A 13,946-nucleotide genomic window follows, 5' to 3' on the forward strand; every position below is an offset into this window, starting at 1 on the left:
GCCAAGTGTTCAAAACCTAGATCATAATGAGTGACCCAGCTCTGCTGAAAAAAGAAAGTCATATCCAGATTATTTGAGTGTGGCATCCTCTAGTGTTTCATTTAAGTAATGGCACATACAGGGACTAAAAATAAATAGAATAGAATGCCTTTATTGTCATTATACAGGATGTACAATGAGATTGGAGGGCCACTCCTGTTCAGTGCCATGTAACAGAAAATCAAACTCTCTAAAATAAAAATATTATGAAAATATTATAATCTAGTATGATCAATATAATCAAGAGATATACAGAAATAAACAATGTGTAAAATATACAAAAAATAGCATGTATAAAAATATATACATACATTGGTGCATCTGTACATTGTAAGAAAAGTAAATATGTGTATACATATAATAATGAAGATGATGAATATTGCACTTGGTGAATGAATATTGCACTAGTGAATGAATACTGGATATTACACAATATAGGAATGTCAGATATTGTTCAGTATGAATAATATAATATTGCACAGTTACAGTGGGTGAGTGTGTGAGTTCAGGGTGGTGATTGCTCTGGCAATCACCACCCTGGAAAGGATAGGATGTCACATTAAAACCCCCAAACATGACTTTCAGAGGTGAAGAAAGATCATCACAATCAAGTGTACTTTATATGCATTTAAATAGATATTAAATAATATATAATATTAAATAGATACTTCATTGTTTCTTGACATTTTGAGGTACTTGCATAATTTGCATAGAGCAGCTTTAACCTGTGGGCTATGAGCCAGAATGGGTCTCAAGCCTACTTCTAGCTGTTCCCTGGATGCTGACATGCTGCAATAGGGTCATGGAGCAAGAGACTTCCTGTCTAATTTAGATCCTGCACTGAAAAGGTTTCAAGCTCCCAATGAAGGGTATTAAATCACTGATGTATTGTTTAAAAACATGCATGAAATAATATACAGTCTCCATAAAAAATATATTAATAGTAAAGTGAAAGTGATGTTTTTTTCTACTTTGAGTTCAAAACATGACCAAAAAAACCCTGCAGATATCCAAAGTTTCACTGAACTGTTAATGTAGTTTTTGGATAAATCCCAGATAGCAGGAAGAAAGCCCTGGAATAACCGGGTCCAGGGAGGGTAGCCATCTGCCTCAAACTGTTAATGTGAGTTAGTGGAGAGAGCATTGAGAGCAACCACAAGAAAAGCACTGGGCAGGTTGGTGAGGCCAGCAACTGCAGACCAAAAATGTACAGCTGTGAAGCCATGGATACCTGCAGAAATGGAGAACAGGGAGACATGTGGTTTAAAGCACACCTGTTCAGTCTCACAGTGCTATTAACGTGACTGTGTTCTTTGTCTTGTTTCACTATTACATGTTCATTTTGTGCGTGAGGCTCATTAGACTCCCTGCTTCAGCTTTATGAAAGCCGATCTTCACAGCTACGTCAGGCACACATTCTGCCTCTAATCTCCATGTTGAATTACCTCTGTGCCTCCCTTTCATCTATTCCAATTTATTGCTATAAAGTTCAGCAGGAGGCAATCACCAAATATCTTCTGGCTGAATAATTGGATTCTATCAAAACTTTTCTCTCCACCATTCTCCCCTTCAAGCAAGAATCGGAGCAAATCAGCACAGCAGGATATAAAATTCATAAAGAAGTTGGATGCTTTAGTGATGCAGCATCTGTGACTCATCTGGCGGTGTTGCTCTAATTGTGGGTAATGCACTGAGCACTGCCCGGTCACTGCTACAGGATGTCAAGGGTAACGCCAAAGGCAATGAAATGGTGCGTCGCTCTTGAAGGGTAACCTGACTGCCATTTGCTGCAGAGTTTTGGCAGCAGTCCCAGAAGGTTTAATAAGCGTAATGGTGAAACTGGCCGTCACACCGGTGTCCTGTCGTTGATTTTCATTAACAAATGTTGCTCTGCTAAATCAGCTGGATAGACTTCCTGAGTGTACTTAACATTTGCCAAAGATTTAGACTGTTAAGGGGGAATGAGAAGTGGATACTGTTATGCACAAACAAACACATTCTTTCTCATTTCTCTTAAACATTTTTAAGTACTGTTTTGGGAAACTGGTGCCTCTGAAAAAGTGTATATATTTTATGCTTTGCACAGTAAGTCTCCCAGCCAGACACACATTACATGGATTTCTCTGGAGAAACCTTTAGTGGCGGGCTGTCCAGCTGCCATGTTTCAGTTTAAGATGGCAAAAAGGAGACTTCGTTTAGCCAGTTTAATTCATTTTAAAACCACGACACTAAATAGTTGAGTGAGAAGTATCAACAACAACAACAACAAAAGCATTTTTAAAGCTTCTGTTATGTCATTTAAAGGAATGACCATTTAATATGTAATATGGCAAGCTGTCATACTAAATATTTCATCTGCTGCCATCCTGCTGCATAAACACTCTACATATATCACCTTGACTCACTGACTTTTGCACTTTTTTTGTTGAATCAAATCTCTCCCTTGAGTGACACAGTGATGTGTGTCCCTCCAGGAGCTCATCCCACCTTCTACAGTATTTACCAGTTACATGTTAGATGCCTGTGTAGAAAGAAGAGATTACCTACTTGTCATTTCTGCTTCACATTAACGGCTGCTCACCCCCCCCCCACACCCCCCACACCCCCCACCCCCCCCAAAAAAAAAAAAACAACCAAAAAAACAACTTCCCATCTGTGTTCTGCTTGCCTCTACACTGCAGCAAAAACAGCCCAAGTAACTCCTCCTCATCCAGCCTCCACTCTCTGTTTCACCTCCTCCCCTCTCTTCCTCTATCCTTTCTGGTACTCACACCTCACTGCACTCAGATTCCGGCACAGTTCCTGCAGCAGGGAGGTACAGCACCTTAAGTCAAGCTCTGTTTTGAGAGCCACTGCAGACTGTTGGTTACCATGTTCACCCTTCTTTTTTATCACTCATCGATTCCCCTGCTTTTGCAACTCCCTCCCACTCCTCTTTTTGTCTCCCCTCCCTGCTTTTCCTCCTGCGTCTAATTCTCAAAGCTCAGCAGTCCCTGTCTGCTTGCACTGAGGGAAAAAGTGATAGAGTGAGGAAGAAAAGAGGAGGAGGAGCACAGCTGTTAGTGTGCCAAAGAAAATCTAGACCCCTCCCTGTCCAACTGATGACAAGCAGGGATTTTATTGAGTTGCTCCTTAGCCAATGAGCGTGCAGTGCCGGGAAATACAGCAGTGGACCTGCACCGGCTCCGATGCTTGTGCTGATTTCAGTGTGTTAGAACAATGTTAATGAGTGTATCCTCTCCTCTCCTCTCCTCCTGATCTGAGGACACATTAGCACCACACTGATTCTTTTTTTGTGTGTGTGTCTTCTAGGAACGAAACATCCCCAGGTGACACTGGGACCTGCCAATACTTTTTTTTTGCTATGTTTTTTTAAGGGTGGGATGAGTCAAAGGGCAGATTATTAAGAGTTCTCTCATCCTTTCAAGAGCACAGCTGACCCTGTTTTCTGCTTCCACTCCTTGTTTAGGAGGCAGCACATCTCTCTGCAAGGTAAGCTGCGTCTTTCCTCTCTATCTGTTACTGCTTCTTTTGCTGCGTGGCAAGTTGTCACAGAGGCACCTAGCCTCATTACACACATCCTGGATGAATGTAGAAAAAAAAGAAAAAGAGCCCTGCACAGAGAAAAAGAGAATAAATGGCTCAGGGGTAATTAGAGCAGACAGTGTTAGCACTTCTCCTTTTAATGCAGAGTCTCGTATTAGGAAATCTGCCATAGTGGAACTTTTAAAGCATGCCAGTAAGTCCCTTAATGACTAGTGCGTAGCGTCATGTAGCGCTGCAGTATAATGTTACATAATAAATAAAGAATGTATGAGTGAGTTAGAACTTGAGAACTTTCACTGTTAAACAAATATTGAATGACTTTTCACTGGCTGATTGTGAGAACGATGTTTATAAACTGATTAACAGTGAGCAATGATTGACTTTTAATGCACAAACATTAAATTAGCATATAACTGATTATCATTTGTTTCATTTTCTTACTGTCTTGTTTTATGTTGTTATTTTGGGGGTGGGGGTGGGGGGGGTGGGGGGTGGGGGTTGGTTTGTTTTAGCATGTAGATGCTTTATAGGTATGATGGGACAGCTTACTGTTATACAGTAAAACCACAGGGGGAGTGCATGTAAAGTAAAATTTGATGAGCCAGCAAGAGTGAAAGGCCCACATAGAGTCTGCAGAGCTCAGTGTTAAAATGAATCTGAGTCATCTTATTAGCTCTTAGATCAATGAATTTAAGCAGTTCACTGCAGCCCTTTCTTAAAAAAATAAATAAATAAATTTACTCAGCAAAAGGTGATTGAAGGTAAGGCTCTCCGCATTACAGCCTCTGATGGATACTGAGTTAGGAGGCACATTCTTCACGTTGACCCCATCTCTCATCTCTAATGTCTGTGTGTGTGTTTTTTGTTTTCTAATCAATTAAAACCAATTCAGTTACTGCGTCAGAAGAGGAAGAATCTCTCATTTTCATCATTTGTTCCTGGGTTGATTATGATGCAAAGTTGTGAACAGGTCAGGTGATGTAGTGGCCTCTTTAGTCCCCAGGGATATTATGAGTATATGACAGGAAGAGTCCTCAGTGTGTGTGTGTGTGTGTGTGCCAAATCAGGACTTTCTTTTTGCATTCGCAGAGATGAATCAGTGGGTGTGTAGCTGCAATATGTTAGCAGTTGCGTACATATGGTGCATTTTGTGCTGCAATAGATGTTCAGCAGATTCAGAGTAACATGTTGTTTTGTGGTTTGTTCAATATATTTTCAACATGCAAACAGTATACAGAAAGTCATTTAGGTCATTTAAAATCAAGCAAAAAAAAAAAAAAAACTATATGAAAATAAAGCAAAATACAATATCACTTAACATTTGCTGATTTAGGTTACATACCTGAAAGAGTGGGAAGAAGTGCACTCTTATTTCATTCCATCCCATCTCCAAAAGTCATCAATTATTATTTATCCAGCTTCCTTATTGATATAAACCTCAATAACAACAATAATCACACAGAATTTATACACTTTGTGAAATATAAAATATTATCATAAATAGTTTTCACAGCTCCATCATTTTACATCCACACATCAAAGACAAATGCCTCCAATTTTGGAATGTTGATTGGAAAATATGAACAAATATGGAAAACAACTAAATAAACAGAGAAGTTCAGTAAACTTCAAACATCTTCCTCTTCTTTATATCTCTTTTGCTTTATTACTGAACATTGCTGGGCATTTTTTGCTCTGACTAAAATAATTCTGTTTGGAATGTCATCAGATCTGCAAATTTCACTATTTCATGCTGTGAGAATAGTGAATTTGTATGATCCCCATAACCCACATTGTAAAAAGTGGATGTAATGTACTATATACATTCATATATACATATATGAATGTGATGTACTTTTGTAGTTACAGGCCTCTGCATAATGACTTAAATACGGTCAAACCAATGAACAATAAAGAATATGGAGTGATGCACCATCTAATACTAGCTTTGGTTTATTTAGTACTGCAATGCTTCTTGATACTTTAAAATCAATATATTTTATGTCTGCTTTCCAACTAAGCCTATCATCTATTATTACCCCAAGAAATGTGTTTTATTTAAATATATAGTTAATCTGCTATTAACATTATGTTAGTTTTATTCAAATTTAATGATAATTTGTTTTCATTAAGAAAAATCTTTAATTTTTTTCATTTCTGCAGTTATATCTTCAATAAATGCTGCAAATCATCACCAGAACAAATAATTTTAGTATCATCTGCAAACAGTATCAATTTTAAGACTTTTGATACCTACAGTATGTCACCCATGTATAAAATAAACAATTTAGGGCCCAACACTGACCCCTGGGGGATGCCACCAACAATGGCCATACATAAGGAGCATCAGTCATTCAGTCACTCAGCTTCACCAACTCCTCCCTGTTATTTAACTTTTTGCCATTTTTAAAATCCCTTCTATAACAGTCCAGTCTTTTTTTGTTGTTGTTGTTAATAAAATGATGATTTATTGTATCAAATGCCCTTTTAAAAAAATCTGGGCTTTTTTATGTTTGTGAGTTTATGACATATTCTGTTAATAATGCCTGCGATGTTGCTCTGCTCGATCTGAACTCATACTGAATGTTGGTGAGTAGTTTGTGCTTGTCTATAAATTGTGTATAAATTTTTCCAGTTTTTTTATTTTTTCAGCATTGAGGTATGAAAATAACAGATCTCAAGACTCAAGAAGACTTTATTTGTCATTATATGTAAACATATAATGAAATTTGTAGTCTGTGGTCTGTGGAGTAGTTTCTGCTGCCACATTTGTACAGAGGTTTAACGTTTGCTATTTTCAGTTTGTTTGGAAATATACTCATTTGAAATGATAAATTACAGCTGTACTGTGTGTAAAGGGTTTTAAAACACCCCGAATGACCTTTTCAGTCACTGTCACATCAGTGTGACTGATATTTATGATTCCTTAGTAATAATAACTTTTCAGAAGAGTGTCACATGAGCTTCAGGCTGGCCTCATCATCCAGCCAAGATTCACATTGTTCAAAATTTAGTTTGTGACCAAATACTAGAAAACTACCAAACATCACATCCTGCTGATATTTGGCTCAGCCTGTGTCTCACTGTTTAATGCTAATAGCAAATGACATGCTAACCAGTGTAACGGTGAGATGCAACATTTCTGAAAAAAAAATGTATTTGGAGATTGTTGACTTGGTGATTTCTAACAAATAAATGTATGATGGCTACAAGTAAGGCCTTAACTTTTTTTTTCATGTCAACACAATTTTAGCATTAAGCTCCCAGTTGCTAGCTGTTAACATGGCTGTAAGTTTATTGGCCCAATTCCAATCTGGCCCCTACCCGCCCTCCCTCCACCAAATTAAACACTTTTAAGACCAAATAGCCTCAAGTAGAAGTGGGATATGAAGCCCTCCAAGAGCAGGTCTACACCAGTGGAAACTTATTAACCAGACTGAGTGAAGGAGCAGCATTCAATTTTGCGCATAAGCATGAAACACTGCTCATTTACATCTACAAAATAAAATGTATTTTGTGGAAATTTTCTACATGTTTGTAAATGTTTTTGAAAATTGCTTCATATTTTATTCATTTTTAGTTTTTTTTATTATATATGTTAATAATCATAAAGAATAAGTAAGGAAAGAATCCTTTAAAAAAAAGTGTAAGCATTAAAAATATAAATGCCTGAATGTAACTGGAATGGAATAAACACATTTCACAGTAAGTGATGAACGTGGTCTTAACATTGCTGCATCTTTATTGGAAGTTTCCGCTCCATTAGAGAAAGGTGATGGCATCGCAAATCCAGCTTCTATATTTCTGCCTTATCTCTTATTTATGAGACCTTTCAGGAGGTGTGACTCCACATGGAGTTACATTCATACAGTGGGAGGTTGTAGGGGTCAGATTGGAATTAGGCTTTAGCCATGTTTCTTTTTTTTTTTAAATTCAAATGACCCTGCTGGTCTCCAAACATGCGAACAACTTAACAGTGAAATTGACTAAGTCAGAATAACACTAACGTTTTACTCTGAGACACTTGTTTGTACTCAGCTCCCATCACTCTGACTTTCCACATTACATTTCCTTAGGAGAGGTGAGCATGCCTGGAGCACTTCTGCTGCTTGATGGTTCATGAAATGAGAGGCTGTTCTGCAGCCTATAATCCTCTCCTCTGTCAACCTATATCCTCATTCACAGCCTGTCAGGTGCATCAGTGTACATGAAGCACGTTCAGAATGATGTTTTTCATTTACACACAGTGATGCATGTGTGTGTAGATTATGCATGAACTATTTATTAGTACTGTACGACGGGTATAAACAGTACCACGTCTTAGCATGGCATTTTATGTCCTTTTCATGTTGATAGGCTGCATTTTAACTGTATTTAAGTGAAGCGGATGTTTTTCAGATATTGATGGTTTCCATGTAAAAGCTGCTCAATCAGTGTCTTTGCTGGTGCTGCAGTGTGTTTCCAGTTGAAGTTCATCAGTACAGCAGGTCACTGTATGGCTAGTCTGTAAGGAAAATTGTACCAATAGCTCACGTACCTAATCTGGCTTCTTTTGCTTAAACTGCATTCAGTCATCAAATGTCGATGGACAATAAGCTTCTTGTGGTCAGTTAGGGGCTCAAAACAAGCTAAGTCAATAGAAGAAATACCCTTAGGAAAGATGTGGCAGGCCAGTACAGAGTGCAGTAACAGTGTAGGAAACTACAAGTGCTTCAGAGTCCTGCACAAACAGCTGAAAAGATCAGGTTTAACATCAATGCAGCAGTATTACTTTGGTTTATCTATTCATCGAGTGTAAATTGCAATGAATATCTGATCGCTTCAAAAAATGGAAAAAGAAAAATGATCCTCATGCCTTTTAACATATTGAGGCAGAGTACAGACCTGTTTGGGAGGATTTGCTGATGAAGAGCTTTTGTAATGATGCCACTTTATCTTATACTCTCTCAGCATCAAACCCTTGACAGATCTGGAAATTTGCTGGAGCAGAAAATGGAGGATGTTAAGATTGATATATGTGGCGCTTGAAAAATTTTCAGGTCTTTGAGACTTTAGTGGCCTAATATATGCTGAAAATGTCTTCCTGCAAAATGTAAGGTGTGTTATGTATGTTGTGATGAAGCACGGAAACTAGTAGGGAAATTTTTGCTCTTTGTTTAATTAGCAAGATTCTAAAATGAAATCTGATGTGAAATGGTTTTGAGGCTAGAGGAAATGTAGGATCAGATAATTAGCTACTTACTGAACTAGTGCCCCTCCTGGCTTCTCTTTACTCAGTACTTATTTGTCTTGTTGTCCCAGATCTATGCAGTTGGGCAACTCATCCTTCACTGGTGGGGTGGGGTGGTGTGTTCTCTCCGTCTTTTTTCTTCCCTCTCTGTCTCTAAATGTCGCTCCCCTCCTCCCATCTGCACACAACCTATATGCACTAAAGTACAATGCTAGTTGATGAGACTGTTCTCAACACATTGAGGAAAAGATTGTGTGTTTGTTACTTGGGAAGATGGTCTCGCTCCTCCCGATGTGTACATTTAATCTGTATGTTTTCGTGGTGTTTAAGCAATGAGAACTTACATGGACAGGACTTCCACCTGAAACACAGGAGTCCTGCCTACTATTAAATCACTGTTCATGTATCTGACTTAACATTCGCCTAAAGCAGACAAAGACAGATGAGTTGAAAAGAATGTAAACACAGGCCACAAGGTGTGCCAACCAAAGCTATAGATTATTGCTAGTTTGTCAATATTTGTATTATACGTGAGTAATACCAATTTTTGAGTGGCTAGGTTGAACTACCTAGTGAGTTGAAAAATGATCCTGAAGTGCATCAAACTGCATCACAGGTGCTTCCTTTTTTACCAAATTTTTTAAAGTGAGTAATATCCATTCTGTGTTTTCCATTGAGATTGTTGGTTTTTCACATTTTGGACGAGCTGCAAAATAGATACTGAATATTTTATTCAAATGGCTTAAACTTGCAAATGATTAAATTTCAGTACAACCAGAGCATTTACTGAAGTGTTCTGTAGCAACATTATCATTAGGCATTTATTGCCAAATTTGACTTTACTTTACTTTATTTTTTACTTTTTAACTGAAAACAGCTTCCTGTTGCAGCAGAAACAATGCTGTAAAAGTGGTGAAATGAGAGAGTAAAGTTGCAGGCCAAAAATCTTTTTAAAATAAGATGCTTAAATTTCCATAAATCCAGTGACCCCTTTTAAATTGTCACAGAGGTTTTTTTTTTCTTTTTCTTTTTGTTTGTTGTTTTGGTTTTGTTTGTTGTTAAATTAACAATTCATTATTGACAGCTTAACCATATCACTGTTGTTCTGTCAGAGTCAGAGTTCCAAGAGTTGTATAGCTCACTCACTGTGAACAACATCAAAACAAAACAATGGAAATCAAAAGCACTGCTATTTGAGGGTTTATTTTCCATGGATCATGATGAGGTTTTGCAGATCGCCTCCAACTTCTTTTTTTTTTTTTTTTGTATGTCAGTTTTTTCTATCCTCCATAACTTTCCATCACAAAGAAAATGTCTGTGGGTATGATAGTTGCAGTAGTTTGCCTGTAAGCTAATGTGCATGAATTGACACATGGGAAATTTAGTGGAAAAATGCTTTGCAGTTAATAACTTCTGTTAGTTTTACCTCTGCGATTAGAATTGTTTTCCACTTGAAAGTGGATGGTAATATGTTGTATTATAAAATCTGCTTACCATTTATTCCTGACAGCCATGCTTGAAAATGTTCTGTTCTGATAACATTAGTACTCATGGATAAAAGGTATAACTGCTCTAGAAATTGGGACAGTCTTTGTGTTGCTTTCAGTCATTCATTGCCACTAAATCCACAAGAAACTTTGAGATCTGCCTTTTTTGTGGCACATTGTCCCTTGTTCATGCTACCAGTAAACTCATAACTACCAACAAACACACTGCACAGAAGGTATTTTGATGTGCTAAACAGGTGAAACACAGATCCAATTAATGACATTTATGATGGGTGTTTTCCAGAAAATTTAGGTTTGGTTAAGGAAAAGTTTGTTTTTGGGGTATATTAGAAAGCATAAAATATTATGACTTGAACCATCAAGTCAAAAAGGGGGGGAAAAAATGCAGAGTCTGTCAAAGTCTGCAAAATTGGCAAAACTGTCTCAAGTAACTTCACTGGAGTGAAGGAATAAGATGTGTGGTGTGCCGTCTTGCTTGAGTATCGTGACCTCCTTTTTCCGTCAGTAAGACCCAAGAGTCCACCCTACAGGTATTTTCTCATACATTGCCGAATCTATTCTTAGTTCTGTCTTGGCATGGACAAACAGGGCTTAAGCTTTATCAATTTATAGTCAGGTTTGCCACACCTGTGTGTGTGTGTGTGTGTCAAATTAAACTGTTATCATTCTTGTTAAAACATGGCCTTATTTGGCCTCACACACCACACTTGCTGACCATTATGTGAAGAAGAGGACAAATCAGCTGGAATTAATCAAATGACCTTAAAATGTAAATGAGGTTTTGTTAGGCCTAATCTTGTTTTCATGCTACATGTCAAAGTCAAAATGTCTCTCGTGAACAGGGTCACGAGAGACAACTCAAATATGGTTGTAAAAGTTGTCCTGGCAGTCGAGATTTATGGTGCACACCTTAATAGCAATTCCTATTTCAAGTCCAGCTTCCGGCCTGGTTAATTTTTTTGGCTTTTAGACTTTGTTTTAGCCCAGCATCCCTTTGCTTTATTAATAAAGTGACTGTTTGTAACAAATCCATTAAATTGCCCCAGTTTTCAGTATTTATATGAATTCACTTGATCATGTTGACAGTGACGGAGCTGTCACAGCTCACCTGTCCTTCCCTTAGATGAGTGACATCGTGCCAGCAACTCAGTGTAAAATACACACACACACACACACGCGCACACACACACACACACACACACACACACACAAACATGCTCTGTCACCTTGTTGACCAACTGCTACTTCTGAGACACCTAAACACTGCAAGTGATGTACAGTGCCAACTACAAGCATATGGTCTTTTCCGTTTATTGTTGCCTACGCTGCAGTAATGACTGTCCAGAAGATGATGAGTGCTTAAGAGAGACAGAGAGAGACAGAGAGAGGAGTGTACAGTGTGTGCATGTATGGGTGGTACACAAAGACACATGGCTGGAGGGGAAAATGCTACAATGATAGACATAAAAAAAAGGAAAGAAATTTGGAAATAAGAGGTATAGCAGGAAGTGGAGGAAGAGTGTTGGTAGCTGACTGCTGGACAAACTGCCTTCTAGCTTTTAGTATTTCTCTGTTACACCCCTGCATTGCAGCACTCCCTGCAGGAGCTGGGAGAGGTGCAGTCCTTTCCACATCCTCTGTGCTGCCTCAGAGGAGATAAGTCATCTCAACAAAAATGTCCCAGCACAACTTGGCACAGGGAACATGTTGGCAGCAGCTGTCCTCTGCATATGTTTACTATGTGGTGCTTTGATAGTAGTTGTGTTGCTCTTATTGACCTCCTAATGTAGCATGGTGCTCAGGCCTGACTCATCCTTTGGAGAGTGAGGATGCATACTAGAGAGGGAGGGAAAAGCTTATTCATTCACAGATTCTTATGAAGGAGTGTAAGAACCAGGGAGAAGCTGAGTATCCCATAATATACTGGGAATTCCCGTGAACCATACTGTAACTGCACTGGTGTTATAAGCACTTGGACATCAAAGCTGCTGGGTAAAGGGCAGAATGCGGATTTTCAAATTTGGCAAAGATCTATTTACACTGGATGAAACATATCCTGTATAATTTTGTGAATGCTTTAACACTACTTTAACACATAACTAAAAAATTCAAACAATCTTGTGATCTGGGTGATTATTCTATTGATTGATGAAGGTATGTTTTCCTTTTTTTGCTGTTATCTTTTGATGACATCTTTGTTAATGTCTATGGGAGCTCAAGGCTGCTAATGTTAAAAATAAATGTTTTAATAAATTTAATAAGAATTTTACAGTTTACTCATGTTTTGTCTGGTTTTGTTAAATTGCACTGCTATGAGATGTCAGGGTCAGCATACTAGAAGTACTGTAAAAATCAGAAGAATAGTATCAGTTTAATTAAAGAGTCTGTCCCATACAATCTGGGTCAAAGCCAAAGAATGTCTTAAATAAGCAGCTACTGATAATATAATAACTTAAGATATATTTTTTTTATCACAAAGAAATTTTTTTGAATACATAACAGATAATTATTTGTCTTTTCATTGACTATGATCTCAGTTACAATGGTTTGCTTGGCTTAACAGTCAGTCTAGAAAAAAGGTGCAGTTACTTAAACAAAGCTTAACTCAACCTCTCAAGATCCTATATCTTAAAATATCTTGCATAAATCCTTGAATTAGCCACATAACCTACCTAACCTCACCCTAGCTGCTTATTTTCTTCAAAGCCATATCATTTTTGCTCCCATGGCATCGCCTCACAGCCATTTCACTGTACCAATTCATTAACTTCTAATTGAAAGCATTAAGCTTTTAAGGTGAATGCAGCATTTCTTAATTCAGTCCTAGAGTGAAAATGTTAAAATAGTCTTTTGAAGGATGAATCTTTTGATATAACAATAAAAAAGTACTGAGAAGCATAAGAAAACAAGCCCACTGAAGCATAATACAGTGGTGATTTTTGTACAGCTAAATATTTTATCTAAAAAGGGTACCCCGTGTCCCTTTTACCATAAATGCATTTAGCAGATGAAAACAGACCCAAGAAAGCATGGGACACAAATGTCTCTGGGTATAACTTTGTGCTAGCCAAACAGAAAAAAAGAAAAAAGGATGCTCTGTGATGCAGCAGTTTATATGAGATTCCTGCCCTCCTCTGGTAGAAGCTGCTAAGTGCACCACAACCTGACATAAGAGGAAACACCTCAAACCAGGCATCTGACAGATGACAGCTGAACTTGAGCACATAAAAAAGTTATTTCTCCAAGGAGAACATCAAAAGGAAAAAGGGTTTCAGGGGAAATCAAGAAAAAAATATGAAATCCCAGAACTGTAAAGAGCTCAAACATGTATAAAAGTAACAGCTTTGGGGATGTTGGACATTTGAAGCACATTTATCAAGCAAGGCTGAGCTACAGAGACCCAAAGTTTCATTTTTTTAGCCTCATATGTTTAGTTCTGCATCTGCATGGATATCTCGCTCACACATCACATTTCATTATGTAATAGTTTTAGCTCAACACTGGGATGCATTTTGTTTGTATTGTAATTGGAGACGATGCTTTTGTTACCTTCTCACTTCCAATCATCACTGACAAGTCTCCTGAGGGATCAGTGAAAGACAGACAAATTGGAATACTCACTC

This window comes from Archocentrus centrarchus, chromosome 5 (genome assembly GCF_007364275.1).
Source record: "Archocentrus centrarchus isolate MPI-CPG fArcCen1 chromosome 5, fArcCen1, whole genome shotgun sequence".
NCBI classification, from domain to species: domain Eukaryota; kingdom Metazoa; phylum Chordata; class Actinopteri; order Cichliformes; family Cichlidae; genus Archocentrus; species Archocentrus centrarchus.